At 36.1% G+C, this 12,850-nt stretch overlaps 1 protein-coding gene across 2 annotated transcripts in view; it reads left to right on the forward strand.

The window, feature by feature from the left end:
* LOC134843757 (exportin-T-like) overlaps nt 1-12,850 on the forward strand; it is a 551,312-nt gene that overhangs the window by 249,182 nt on the left and 289,280 nt on the right. The window contains exon 1 of one of the 2 annotated variants that reach the window (XM_063860020.1): nt 6,295-6,304. The exons of the other annotated variant lie outside the window; for it this stretch is intronic. The gene's annotated coding sequence lies outside the window, so the exon portion shown is untranslated. Of the gene's footprint in view, nt 1-6,294; nt 6,305-12,850 lie in introns of those variants that run through there. 2 annotated transcript variants of the gene reach the window in all.

Genomic DNA, 12,850 nt, shown 5'->3' on the forward strand with positions numbered 1-12,850 from the left:
GAACAACTTCTTTACCAATTTTTGTTCTAAGTTGTAATACAAACAACATGACTTTTTTCTTCGGATTTAGCCGAAGAATTGAGCCTCTACAGTAGTAGAAATATCATGCCGTCTATTTTAAATTAAGAGATAGCAATATGTCAATTTTAACACAGAGCCGAGGCGGAGCTTCGCACCATTTGCGATACAACGCATATATGAAAAACTTGACTAAAAAAATGAAAGATGACTAGTGAACAAAAATTTTCCTATGTCTCGATAAACAACAACTAGGGACCTAGCGCAAGCTGAAGCTCGTCTTCGATAGTTTATGATATTCTGAGAATTGAAAAGGCAGTTTTAAAGAAACGGTCGAAAGCTCGAAACCCTGACTTTCCGTATCCATTATTTTTTCTCTATAAAACAGATTATGGTCACTAAGTAGAGAAGATCTCGAAAACTGGGTTTCTCAATTGAACTTTCTCAAAAAGACTTTTTCACGTAAACAGTTTTGTTCACAGACGGTTTATCTTAGTAGGAATAGTAAATAGTGACTACCTAGTAATTATGTGACCCTTGTTTCGGGAAGAATGTCGCTTGTTTCGGCTGAATTATGTTTTCAAAAACTTTTTGTATTCGCAAAACCGCCTTCCCCTAGAAAAATTTCAGCGCACGCCACTGAACGGTGTCGGAATGCTTTTCTTGCAATACGTTTTGTATATTTTGTTCATACTTGATGGTTGCATCTGTTTCATTTCGTTGTGCTGCGTTTCGCTTCCTTGGCTTGAGTCAATTATTTGCGGGCTCTTCCTCACTGATTCTGGCATTTCGTTTTTCTCTGTTTTTTTCTCGATATCAACTAACAAGTTGAATGAAGTGAGTATAGTTTTTTTTATTCCTGGCTGCTAAATTTGTGAGCCTGTTTTTAGAAACACTCTTGAAAGAGTTGGAACAAAGTATGGCGTAAGTTAGTTTTTTTCCTTGCTTTCCTGGGGCCTCATTTCCGAGAAAATTTCCACCGATTATCTTAGCGTTTAATTATCATTTAGTGTAAAAATGATATCATGCCAAGCTTTTGATTTTACAAAAAATTTGATTTATTCAAATTAATATCTTCCCCCTCCCCCACCTCCCTGCCAGTTTACCACAACCTCCATTCGCCCCATTCATGGGGGTTATTTATTGGTAGATTTTGGGGAAGGGGGCTTATGATTTACACCATCTTAGTTTACCCCCCCCCCCCCCCCCCCCGTTTCCGTTTACTGGGGGAGGGGGTTTGGGCAAATGCGGATGGATGGGGGGTAAAATACGGGGTGGGGGGGGGTGTTAATTCGAGTAGATTAAGATTGCGAGTAGGTCGTGAGTAACGCAGAAATGTTGTAAACGTTTCGCAAATGATTTTACAAAAAAATGTATAGATTATATTCCGTTATAATCCATTATAATCCATTATAAGGGATTTTAACTGGATTATAATCCATTATAATGGATTTTAATGGATTGTGTTTTTACGAAAATAATCGATTATAATGGCAATATAATCGATTTCGTGGTCCAAATTTGCCACAATAATGGAATGTAATGACATTTTTGACAAAATTTTTTCATTATAATCGATTATTATCCATGGAACTCTGGTGCAAGAATCTGTTTAAATTCCATAATATCCGAAAAAATTGGGCAAATTTTATCGTAGTAATAGTTGAATAGAATTGTAGCCGCATCATTTCTGAATTTAATTGCCTAAGAATATTTTTCGCCATTTAAACTGCAAATTGTTTTTCGGAAGCGAACAACTTCTTTACCAATTTTTGTTCTAAGTTGTAATACAAACAACATGACTTTTTTCTTCGGATTTAGCCGAAGAATTGAGCCTCTACAGTAGTAGAAATATCATGCCGTCTATTTTAAATTAAGAGATAGCAATATGTCAATTTTAACACAGAGCCGAGGCGGAGCTTCGCACCATTTGCGATACAACGCATATATGAAAAACTTGACTAAAAAAATGAAAGATGACTAGTGAACAAAAATTTTCCTATGTCTCGATAAACAACAACTAGGGACCTAGCGCAAGCTGAAGCTCGTCTTCGATAGTTTATGATATTCTGAGAATTGAAAAGGCAGTTTTAAAGAAACGGTCGAAAGCTCGAAACCCTGACTTTCCGTATCCATTATTTTTTCTCTATAAAACAGATTATGGTCACTAAGTAGAGAAGATCTCGAAAACTGGGTTTCTCAATTGAACTTTCTCAAAAAGACTTTTTCACGTAAACAGTTTTGTTCACAGACGGTTTATCTTAGTAGGAATAGTAAATAGTGACTACCTAGTAATTATGTGACCCTTGTTTCGGGAAGAATGTCGCTTGTTTCGGCTGAATTATGTTTTCAAAAACTTTTTGTATTCGCAAAACCGCCTTCCCCTAGAAAAATTTCAGCGCACGCCACTGAACGGTGTCGGAATGCTTTTCTTGCAATACGTTTTGTATATTTTGTTCATACTTGATGGTTGCATCTGTTTCATTTCGTTGTGCTGCGTTTCGCTTCCTTGGCTTGAGTCAATTATTTGCGGGCTCTTCCTCACTGATTCTGGCATGTCGTTTTTCTCTGTTTTTTTCTCGATATCAACTAACAAGTTGAATGAAGTGAGTATAGTTTTTTTTATTCCTGGCTGCTAAATTTGTGAGCCTGTTTTTAGAAACACTCTTGAAAGAGTTGGAACAAAGTATGGCGTAAGTTAGTTTTTTTCCTTGCTTTCCTGGGGCCTCATTTCCGAGAAAATTTCCACCGATTATCTTAGCGTTTAATTATCATTTAGTGTAGAAATGATATCATGCCAAGCTTTTGATTTTACAAAAAATTTGATTTATTCAAATTAATATCTTTCTTTCAAATATAAAAAATTAAACATTTAGTTTTCTTTATTTCTATAACTACCCCCTCCCCCCACCTCCCTGCCAGTTTACCACAACCTCCATTCGCCCCCTTCATGGGGGTTATTTATTGGTAGATTTTGGGGGAGGGGGCTTATGATTTACACCATCTTAGTTTACCCCCCCCGTTTACTGGGGGAGGGGATTTGGGCAAATGCGGACGGATGGGGGCAAAATACGGGGTGGGGGTGTTAATTCGAGTAGGTTAAGATTGTGAGTAGGTCGTGAGTAACGAAGAAATGTTGTAAACGTTTTGCAAATGATTTTTCAAAAAAATGTCTAGATTATAATCCGTTATAATCAATTATAATGGATTATAATCCATTATAAGGGATTTTAACTGGATTATAATCCATTATAATGGATTTTAATGGATTGTGTTTTTACGAAAATAATCAATGATAATGGCAATATAATCGATTTCGTAGTCTAAATTTGCCACAATAATGGAATATAATGACATTTTTGACAAAACTTTCATTATAATCGATTATTATCCGTGGAACTCTGGTGCGAGAATCTGTTTAAATTCCATAATATCAGAAAAAATTGGGCAAATTTTATCGTAGTAATCGTTGAAAAGAATTGTAGCCGCATCATTTCTGAATTTAATTGCCTAAGAATATTTTTCGCCATTTAAACTGCAAATTTTTTTTCGGAAGCGAACAACTTCTTTACCAATTTTTGTTCTAAGTTGTAATACAAACAACATGACTTTTTTCTTCGGATTTAGCCGAAGAATTGAGCCTCTATAGTAGTCGAAATATCATGCCGTCTATTTTAAATTAAGAGATAGCAAAATGTCAATTTTAACACAGAGCAGAGGCGGAGCTTCGCACCATTTGCGATACAACACATATATAAAAAACTTGACTAAAAAAATGAAAGATAACTAGTGAACAAAAATGTTCCTATGTCTCGATAAACAACAACTAGGGACCCAGCGCAAGCTGAAGCTCGTCTTCGATAGTTTATGATATTCTGAGAATTGAAAAGGCAGTTTTAAAGAAACGGTCGAAAACTTGAAACCCTGACTTTCCGTATACATTATTTTTTCTCTATAAAACAGATTATGGTGGCTAAGTAGAGAAGATCTCGAAAACTGGGTTTCTCATTTGAACGAGTAACTTGAGAATTGATACGATAGTTTTCGAGATAAGTCAAAAACTATCCAAAAACAGATTCAAGTTCCAAAACGTTGACTTGTTTGAAGTAAACCACTTATTTCTAAACAAAATTGGGTATAGCATCTTATATAGGTAAATTTTCAACAATCTGTTGTTTCGGTTACTCCTATGATATCAGATATGTCAGGATAGTTATCGAGCAAAGTTCTAAACCAGTCAACAAATCAAAAATTTGATATTTCTGAGACTAAATGTTTTTGTATTGAAAAAATTGGGCGTAGCTGTTTTATGCAGAAAAGATTAATGGATGGGTTTTTGATTGAACTCAAAGTTTCAGACTTGAGATGTCAGTTCTCAATAAAATTCAAGAACTTTTAAAAAAGTGTCAAAAAACAAAACATTAGACTTCTCCTAAGGCAGTCACTTTCTATGTCGAAAAAATTGGACATACTTGGGCTTGTTAAAGAGCTTTACACAACAAGTTCTTTGGTTTCAACCCAAAAACCTCAGATATGGGAAGGTAATTTTGGAAAAAGTTTTAATAAGTTTTGGAAAAACGGTCAAATAATGAAAAAAGGCAATATTTTCTGAAAGCAGTTTTTTTGTACAATAAAAACTATCAGTGGCCGATAATGCGCGGTAGCCTCCCACTACCCGCTTTCTCCTTTGAACCCACAATCTCAATTTTAGGAGGTTTGTTTTCGAGAGAGAATATAAAGAGTTAAAAAGCGGCCATAAAATCAAAAGTTTGACTATTCCTAGGCGATAACTTCATGTGTAAAAAATTTGGAAGTAGCAGCTTATGCAGTTGAGTTTGTCAAATCTATGATTATCTTTGAAAACAAAATTTCATATTCGAGAGTGTAGTTTTTGAGAAAACGCAAAAAAAAATTAGAAATATAGGTCAAAAATTCCCCCACAATTTTTTTTGGAAGGCTGTAGACAGAGGGGTAGAGTTGAAAGAGACTGAGAAGGCATGCAAGCAGACAGGAAAATAAATGCTTTTTCCATTGATACTTTTTATTTGAAAATCGGTGGAGTGAAGTTTGAGAAAAACTAAACTTTTTGCAAGAAGTGAAAAAATTTTCCAAAGCATCTCAAAAGTTTGGAACAAAACCCAGTCCCATACATTTTCAAGTTACCAGTTTTTATCAAACAAGAGTTTCGCGCAAAATTTCAAGCAAGAAATACACTCGATTTTTATATTAACAACGGAACAAATTAGTGTCGCTTTTTGTACGTGGTGTGATGATAAAATTATACACAAGTAAAAAGTTAGTAATTTACATATAATTGACCACAGTTGTTTCGAAAAAAAGAACAAGCAAAAAGTTGAAACGACATTAAAAAAGAAATTTTTTTCTTTTTTTTGGAACTATATTTTTAAATAAACACACGCTTGCGATTAGCAAAAGTATCAAACCAGAATGTAGACTTTTTTCAGGCTTATTAACTAGTTAACTAGCTAAACAAAATCAGTTGAATCAATTGCAGCCGACATGATCAATTTCATGAAACTTCAAGAAGCTACTTTATCTAGGCAGTAAATAGGTGGAGTACGTTTTGGCCGTTACTCATTTTTTTATTGAACTTTTTTTCGAATCGTCTCACATGGCAGCTGACATGCTTTTTGAAAAACAATTGATTTTTTTTTCGAAAACCATTGTCTCAAATGTGAAGTTTTTGGGGTTGAACAAAATAAGTTGAATCTATGGCAGCTGACATGCTCAGTTTCATGAAACTTCAAATAAAACTACCTTATCTAGGTAGTAAATAGGTGGAGTTCGTTTTAGGCTGTAATTATTTTTATTGAATTTTTCGAAAGATTTTTTCCAAAACTATCGTCTCAAATGTAAAATTTTGGGTTCAATCGAATAAATGGGTTGTGAGGAGCTGCTTTAAATAATCAACTATGCCAACTTTTAAACAGCAAAGTTCTTGACCTCGAAAAAATTAATATTTGGCTTTGTGTCGTTTTTGTAAACCATTTTCTCAAAAACTACTCTCCCATATCTTCTTTTTGCGTTCAATCGAAACAACACTTTGTAGGAATCTTTGCTGCATAAATGCTTGTGACTTTTCCCAAAAGCTACCCAGATTAATCCGTAGGTTCAGTTTTCAGTCGAGAAGCCCGATTTTGGAAATTTTCTCTGCTTAAGCGGCCACGTCCTTCTTTAGCAGAAAAATTTTATTGACTTTGAAACGTTTTTGAACGTTTGACGTTTCTGATTTTTTTGACTTTTCTTAGAAACTACCTTATTAAATCTGAGAAGAAAGGTTCAATCAAAAGAAAAATTTGCGATACATTCTCCTACAGAAGTGGCTACTCCTCAATTTTTTTCATAGACAAATGTGATATCTTAGGGAAGATTTCTATTTCTCAAAAATGTTCTGTCATTTCAATTATTTTAGTATAGAAACAACGAAACTTTGAGCAAAGTCCAATTTTTAAAATTACGCTTTTTGTTCCGCATCATTATAAATTCTAAAAATATCAAACAGTTAGACAAAAAACCAAACATTTCATACCGATAATTTTCGACACTGGTTAGTTTTTTTTCGTTCAAATCAAGACTGAAAAGGTTTCACTTTGATTTATCACTCAACTCAGCCGGATGATTATTTGTGGTACCTAATTTAAAAAAAACTAAAACACCCAAAAGCAAAGTTTTTCCCCATTTTCAACGGTCAGAACAATAGTATGAGATAATTAGTTGCATATTGAGCCGGCTTTTTGCAATCTTAACTGATTAAAATTGTGCCTAATAAACTTTGTCAAGTTGCTGCAGTGAGAATCTTTTGATATTCAGTTTCGCTAATTAAGATAACTACCTCTCGGATTTTCAAGAAAATATAAGCAAAGAGAAAGAATTTAGCGGCAAACACTGATTCAAGCGCACTTATTTTCTCGTGCCAAGTTTAAGCTTAGCTCAGCAAGCGTTTCTTCTGGCCAGTGCCGCTTCTTAAATTAGCGTTTTGACTTGTTATTTGGTTTGAGTTTGCTATAAAACCAGTCTGCTAAAAACGCGGTTGAATAAAAAACTTGGTCAGCAAATGCTTGTATCGTCTGTTAATACTCAGGCACTTTCTTCTCAATAACTTAATTATTTCGTAGAGGCAGCAGGTAACAAACTCCAGCGAACGTTTATTTTCTAACTATTATGGTTTTAGAAATGAAAAAGGCGACAAGGTGCCATGCAGAGGAAATATAAATTTTGATTGAAAATTTTTGTTAAGCATTTTGTGTGTCATTTTGATTACAGAAAAATATTTTCATTCTATTAAAATTTATTTGTATCAGGTTGGTTAATTAGTGCATTATCGACAGGAGATATGGAGTGCGGAGAAAGCACGAAAAAATTATAATCAGTCCTTTTTTAATGGATTTTCGTTATAATTGAGGAAAATTTTCCGCTCCATTTACTTTCATTGAATTCCGTTTCCAATTTGGATTTTTTTTTGTTTTATCCAACTTCATCGAATTAAATGTACAATTCCCCCTACCCCCACCCAATCAGTTCAAGGGGAGGGGAAAAATACGAGTTTTTCACAAGATAACTTCAATGAAAATGTCATATCACTTGCATAACAGATTAAATTATCGACCGTAAATCAAATATCGATTTAAAACGTCGATGTAGCTCATCAAAAAAGTTTAATGAACAAATTCAAAAAAAAAAACATTTTGCGCGTATGTTGGAGGAGATGCATATTTTATACAAAACTAACTTGAGAATTAATACAGACTTGTGAACGAAAATCTACGGTAGGTCAATTAGGACGGAGTGTAAGGTTGATGCAATTAATCGAGGTCCCTTTTCAATAGCAAAAAATTTTCTCTTCCAAAAAATACTCATCAATAGCAATTTTCTCAGCATAATTAAAATTGTTGTAGAATTTGGACATGTTGACAAATTTTCTAATTGACTTTCAATTTTTTTGCAGTAAAATTCGATTTTATTCTACATTACGAGGCCAAACTGTGCATTTTTGAAAAATTCAGAAAAAATTTGAAGAAATAAATTTGACATACAGAATTGAATTAGTTAGAACAAATAGCATGCTTCACTGCAGTTAGCAACATGTTCTGACTGTTTTTTCTCTAGATGAAAAAAGAACTTTTCATAGTTACTTAGAGAGGATTTTTTTTATTATAACATTTTAAAAAAAAAGATATCTTCAGCTCAAATTCAAAAATGGCTTTACCTGCGGCTTTTTTAAGAAACTTATCGGGATTTGAAAATTCCCAAATCGACCAGTTTGGGTTAACTGCAATCAATTAACGCGCTATATCCTTCATGCAATTATCGCGTGAGTGGCTATTGAATCCGATCACATGCACAAATATTCCGTACCTTTCATCCAAAGTTTGAACAACAAGACGAGTACTGCAATTAATCAGACAGTAAATCGAGGTACTAATTATAAATTTTTTGCGACCAGTGCGAAGGAACTCTGTTGTATGTTGTTTTCATTTCAAGCGACTACTAAGTTAGTACGAATAAAAAAGTTACAGATGTCACCCACAAATCTGCCAGGTTTGAGAAAGGTTTGTCTCAATACAAAAAGTTTTGCTCAATTTACAGCGGGACTGAATCGGCGATGAGTTGAGTTTGTTATGATTTAAAAAACTATTTTTTATAATGTTTATTATTACATTTGCGATTAGCTACGGTGTTGCAATCGGGTACAAGACTTTTTCTCGTAAACAGTTTTGTTCACAGAAGGTTTAACTTAGTAGGAATAGTAATTAGGTGACTACCTAGTAATTGTGTGACCCTTGTTTTGGGAAAAATGTCGCTTGTTTCGGCTGAATTATGTTCTCAAAAAATTTTTGTATCCGCAAAACCACCCTCCCCCCCTAGAAAAATTTCAGCGCACGCCTCTGAATGGTGTCGGAATGCTTTTCTTGCAATACGTTTTGTATATTTTGTTCATACTTGATGGTTGCATCTGTTTAATTTCGTTGTGCTGCGTTTCGCTTCGTTGGCTCGAGTCAATTATTTGTGGGCTCTTCCTCACTGATTCTTGCATGTCGTTTTTTTGCTGTTTTTTTCTCGATATCATTTAACAAGTTAAATAAAGTGAGTATAATTTTCTTATTCCTGGCTGCTAAATTTGTGAGCCTGTTTTAGAAACACTCTTGAAAGAGTTGGAACAAAGTATGGCGTAAGTTAGTTTTTTCCACGCTTTCCTGGGGCCTCATTTCCGAGAAAATTTCCAACGATTATCTTAGCGTTTAATTATCATTTAGTGTAAAAGTGATTTTATGCCAAGCTTCTGATTTTACAAAACAGTGGTTTTATTCAAATTAATATCCTTCTTTAAAATATAAAAAATTAAACATTTAATTTTCTTAATCGCTATAATCACCCTGGTTAGTCGAAACCATCTCGGCTATTTGCTACTTTTTTCTTTTGCTACTCTAACAAACTCCCCCCAAGGATGGGAAGAGCTATGTTCTAAACACAAAATTGGGTACGTTCAATCAAGCTCAACAAAGATACTAATCACAATCTTTTATTGCTTTGACAAATTACCGTTACTTCTATTTGTGGATGAAGATATGTACTTTTGAATTGAACTTTTGAATTTTGAATTGAACTTTTTGGCGGTGCCACTGTGGTTAAAAAGTTATGTTAATTTTAGTGCAGCAGCGTTGACGCATGTTTCCATTTATAGGTTGGGTAAGTTTTTGAATGGTCTTCAATCACATCTTTGAATGATGCTCAATTGTGTGCAGGGCGGTTTCAGGCAGGCTTTGAGCGGTGGTGGATGCTTTTTCTCGAGGATTCGATCCCCTCACCAACCAAAGGGTCCTCCTTTGGTATTATTTATGACATCCATTTTCGGCCGACCAACACTTAGCTTTTCTGAAGCCGCCAATATATACTCACTTTGAAGGGGAGCGCGCGCCGAAAAAAAAACAATTTTTTGGCCAAGTTTGTCCAAAGAAAAGTCAAAAACTGCATTTTTGACCTGTTTTTTCAAAAAAAAAAATACCTGCGCCGCTGAAACTTTTTATCAATTGAATTCTTCATAGTTCTCTTGGAGCGCTCGCCAAATCTATTTGAACGATCTAAAAAATAAGGTCGACAAAACTTTCGAAACTTGTTTGAAAACCCGCTTCCAACCCTTCGAGAAAATCCTAGATCCGCCCCTGATGGTGTTCAAAATTAAATGGACTTTTTTAGTGTGTATATAATCAATTTTAGTCGGTAGGGTGGAAAAAATTGCCTTGTTCACGCAAAATCAGTATCAGAAATCAGGGGCGGATTTAGGGGGGGAGGGGGGGCGGAGGCCCCCCCTCAAAGATTCGACCCCCTGCCGACCCAAAGGGTCCCCCCTTTGGTATTTTTAAAAAATCCATTTTTAGCCAACCGACCCTAAAATTTTTCTAAAGGCGACAATATATTCTATTTTTGAGCGGGGAGCGCGCGCCGAAAAAACGCAATTTTTAAGTCAAAATTTTCCAAAAAGTTCTTAAAAACGCCTTTTTTGGACTGTTTTTTCAAATTTTTGCCTGCGGCGCAGAAAATGTTGCCAAAAAAGGGACTAAACTATGCTTAGGGAGAGCTCAAAAATCAATTCGGTCGACGTAAAAAAAAGGTCGACAAAATTTTCGAAATTTTTTTTGAAAATCCGCCCCCCCCCCCCCCACGAGAAAATCCTAGATCCGCCCCTGTCAGAAATATATTGGGTAAAACATCCAGTTATGTATCATTTTACTCAGGGGTGGATTTAGGGGGGGGGGCTTTCTCTGCGAAGTTCGACCCACTGCCAACTGCCAAAATCATTTTAAAAAAGATCGACAAAATTTTCGAATTTTTGAAAATCCCCCTACTCGAGAAAACCCTAGATCCACTCCTGATTCTAGAGGAGAGGAAAAACAGCGCTAGGTCTGCGGCAAATGGAATTAAATTCCTAATACAATCCACTTTGGCCACTTTTTTCTCTAAAAAATAGAATTTCTTAGACCATGACAAGTATTGACAGAAAAATATGTAAAATATTACCAAAACAAATAAGTAATTCATGAGTGAAATCGATGGAAAAGTGAATAATTAGAAAAAACTATAGACCACATAATGAATAATAAACCGGTCTAATAAAACAGCCCGAGAAACCAATCCGATGCCATTCTGACAAGGAGGCGAAGTAAAGCTTCGCGCCACTGTACTGGCGAAAAATTAGAAAAAAAACAACAGACCAAAAAAATGAGAAAAATCAGAAAAATACATACAATTAACTACTATCGAGTTATTTATTACTACTATTTTGCGAGCTAAATGCTGACAGTCCAAACTACGGCACTGTCAGCAGAATTGGATGGCTAAGATTGGGTGAAAGGGAAGAGTGAACCTTGAATATTGAAGAAACGACATATCCATTCATTGGCTTTGTGCGCAATCGAATCAGGGTTCAAAAAAAAAGTTAGCGAACTGAAAAATCATGCCGGCTGTTAGCAAAATAAAGAAATAGAGTTTAGGAGAAACATTTATGCACTTTCAAGCAGCCTTCTGGGCTGGAAGCGAAGTTTAATTTCAGTAAATTGTATCGAAGGACATTGTGGGGAGTCTCAATTGTGAACATGATCGATCGCGCTGCTGACATTTGCCGAAAAATTTTGGCTCAAAACTTAAATGTAAAGTGAAAAGTAAATTTGATCTTAGTTAGATGATTGGTTACAATGAATAGTTTGATCAGATACACGGTTTTCAAGATACAAGTTTTGTGAGCGTTTGTAGTCAATCATTAGATAGAGTTTTCTTGATATCCGCGAAGGACTGAGAAGGCGCATCTGGCACAATATTATGGGGACGATCCGGAATAAGTTGTTTACGTGGAGACGAAACAACCGGAGTAACTAAAAGTGATCCTCCAATGGACCATGATTATCCTCCTAAAAGTGATCCTCCAATAGAGCATCATCGTCCAAAGTGGTCCGCACTTGAGCCTCTCGAGTAGAAATGACGGGAGAAGAGGGCACATTTACGGTGTCTTGAGCGCAAGAGCCAGTAGGGTGGGCCTCTGAAGAACTGGGCACCCAAGTAGTAGTAGTGAGCACCGTAGTAGAGGCAACGTTGTGCTAGGCAGCTGAGTAAGTGATGCCGATGGCTTGAAAAATTTGACCGGCGGCGAATCCGATAAAGTATGAGGTCGCTAGGTGACGGGAGTAGATTCGAGAATCACCTGAGGATTGTTAGACCCAGAAGAACCTTCACTGGAAGAATCCACAGTTAGATCGACCACTATCGGGTCGGACAAGAGCGGGTTACTTGGCCGTTGTTCCATTTTCATCGGCTGAGACCGGGGAGCAACCCTCTTGGCAACACTAGCAGACGATGAGGCAAGTTGACGCCACCTAATGTGTTTTGGCCAACTGAAATATCACTACGAAAGTTAGGCTTAAGGCAAAAAAAATTTTTCCGATAGACTTTACCTTTATCAGTGACGTAGGTATGATCCTTTATTTGAGTAATCTTGAATTCCGCGGTTTTAAACAAAAATTTTCCCGAGCCCCGGGGTTGTCGGGTTGGTCACATGCTCGTAAAATCTCAAGGTATTTCGTGTGAGGCCGCTTTTCAGAGAATACGCGAGATCCGAGTGCCGACAAGACAACTCCTTGAGCACCATCCTGCCGCTCTCAACTGGAAAATTTCTTTTACACTGGGACCACGTATTGGCTGCCCCCGCAAGATCCGCTCAAGCCTTGTAGGGCTCGCTATCAGCAACGTTGCGATCCAACGAGAACATCGGTTTCAAGCGGGGAGAAATAGTAGGGCTAGCTCTGCCTCTTGGAACCACTTT

Source organism: Symsagittifera roscoffensis, chromosome 4 (assembly GCF_963678635.1).
Source record: "Symsagittifera roscoffensis chromosome 4, txSymRosc1.1, whole genome shotgun sequence".
Classification (NCBI taxonomy): Eukaryota; Metazoa; Xenacoelomorpha; order Acoela; family Convolutidae; genus Symsagittifera; species Symsagittifera roscoffensis.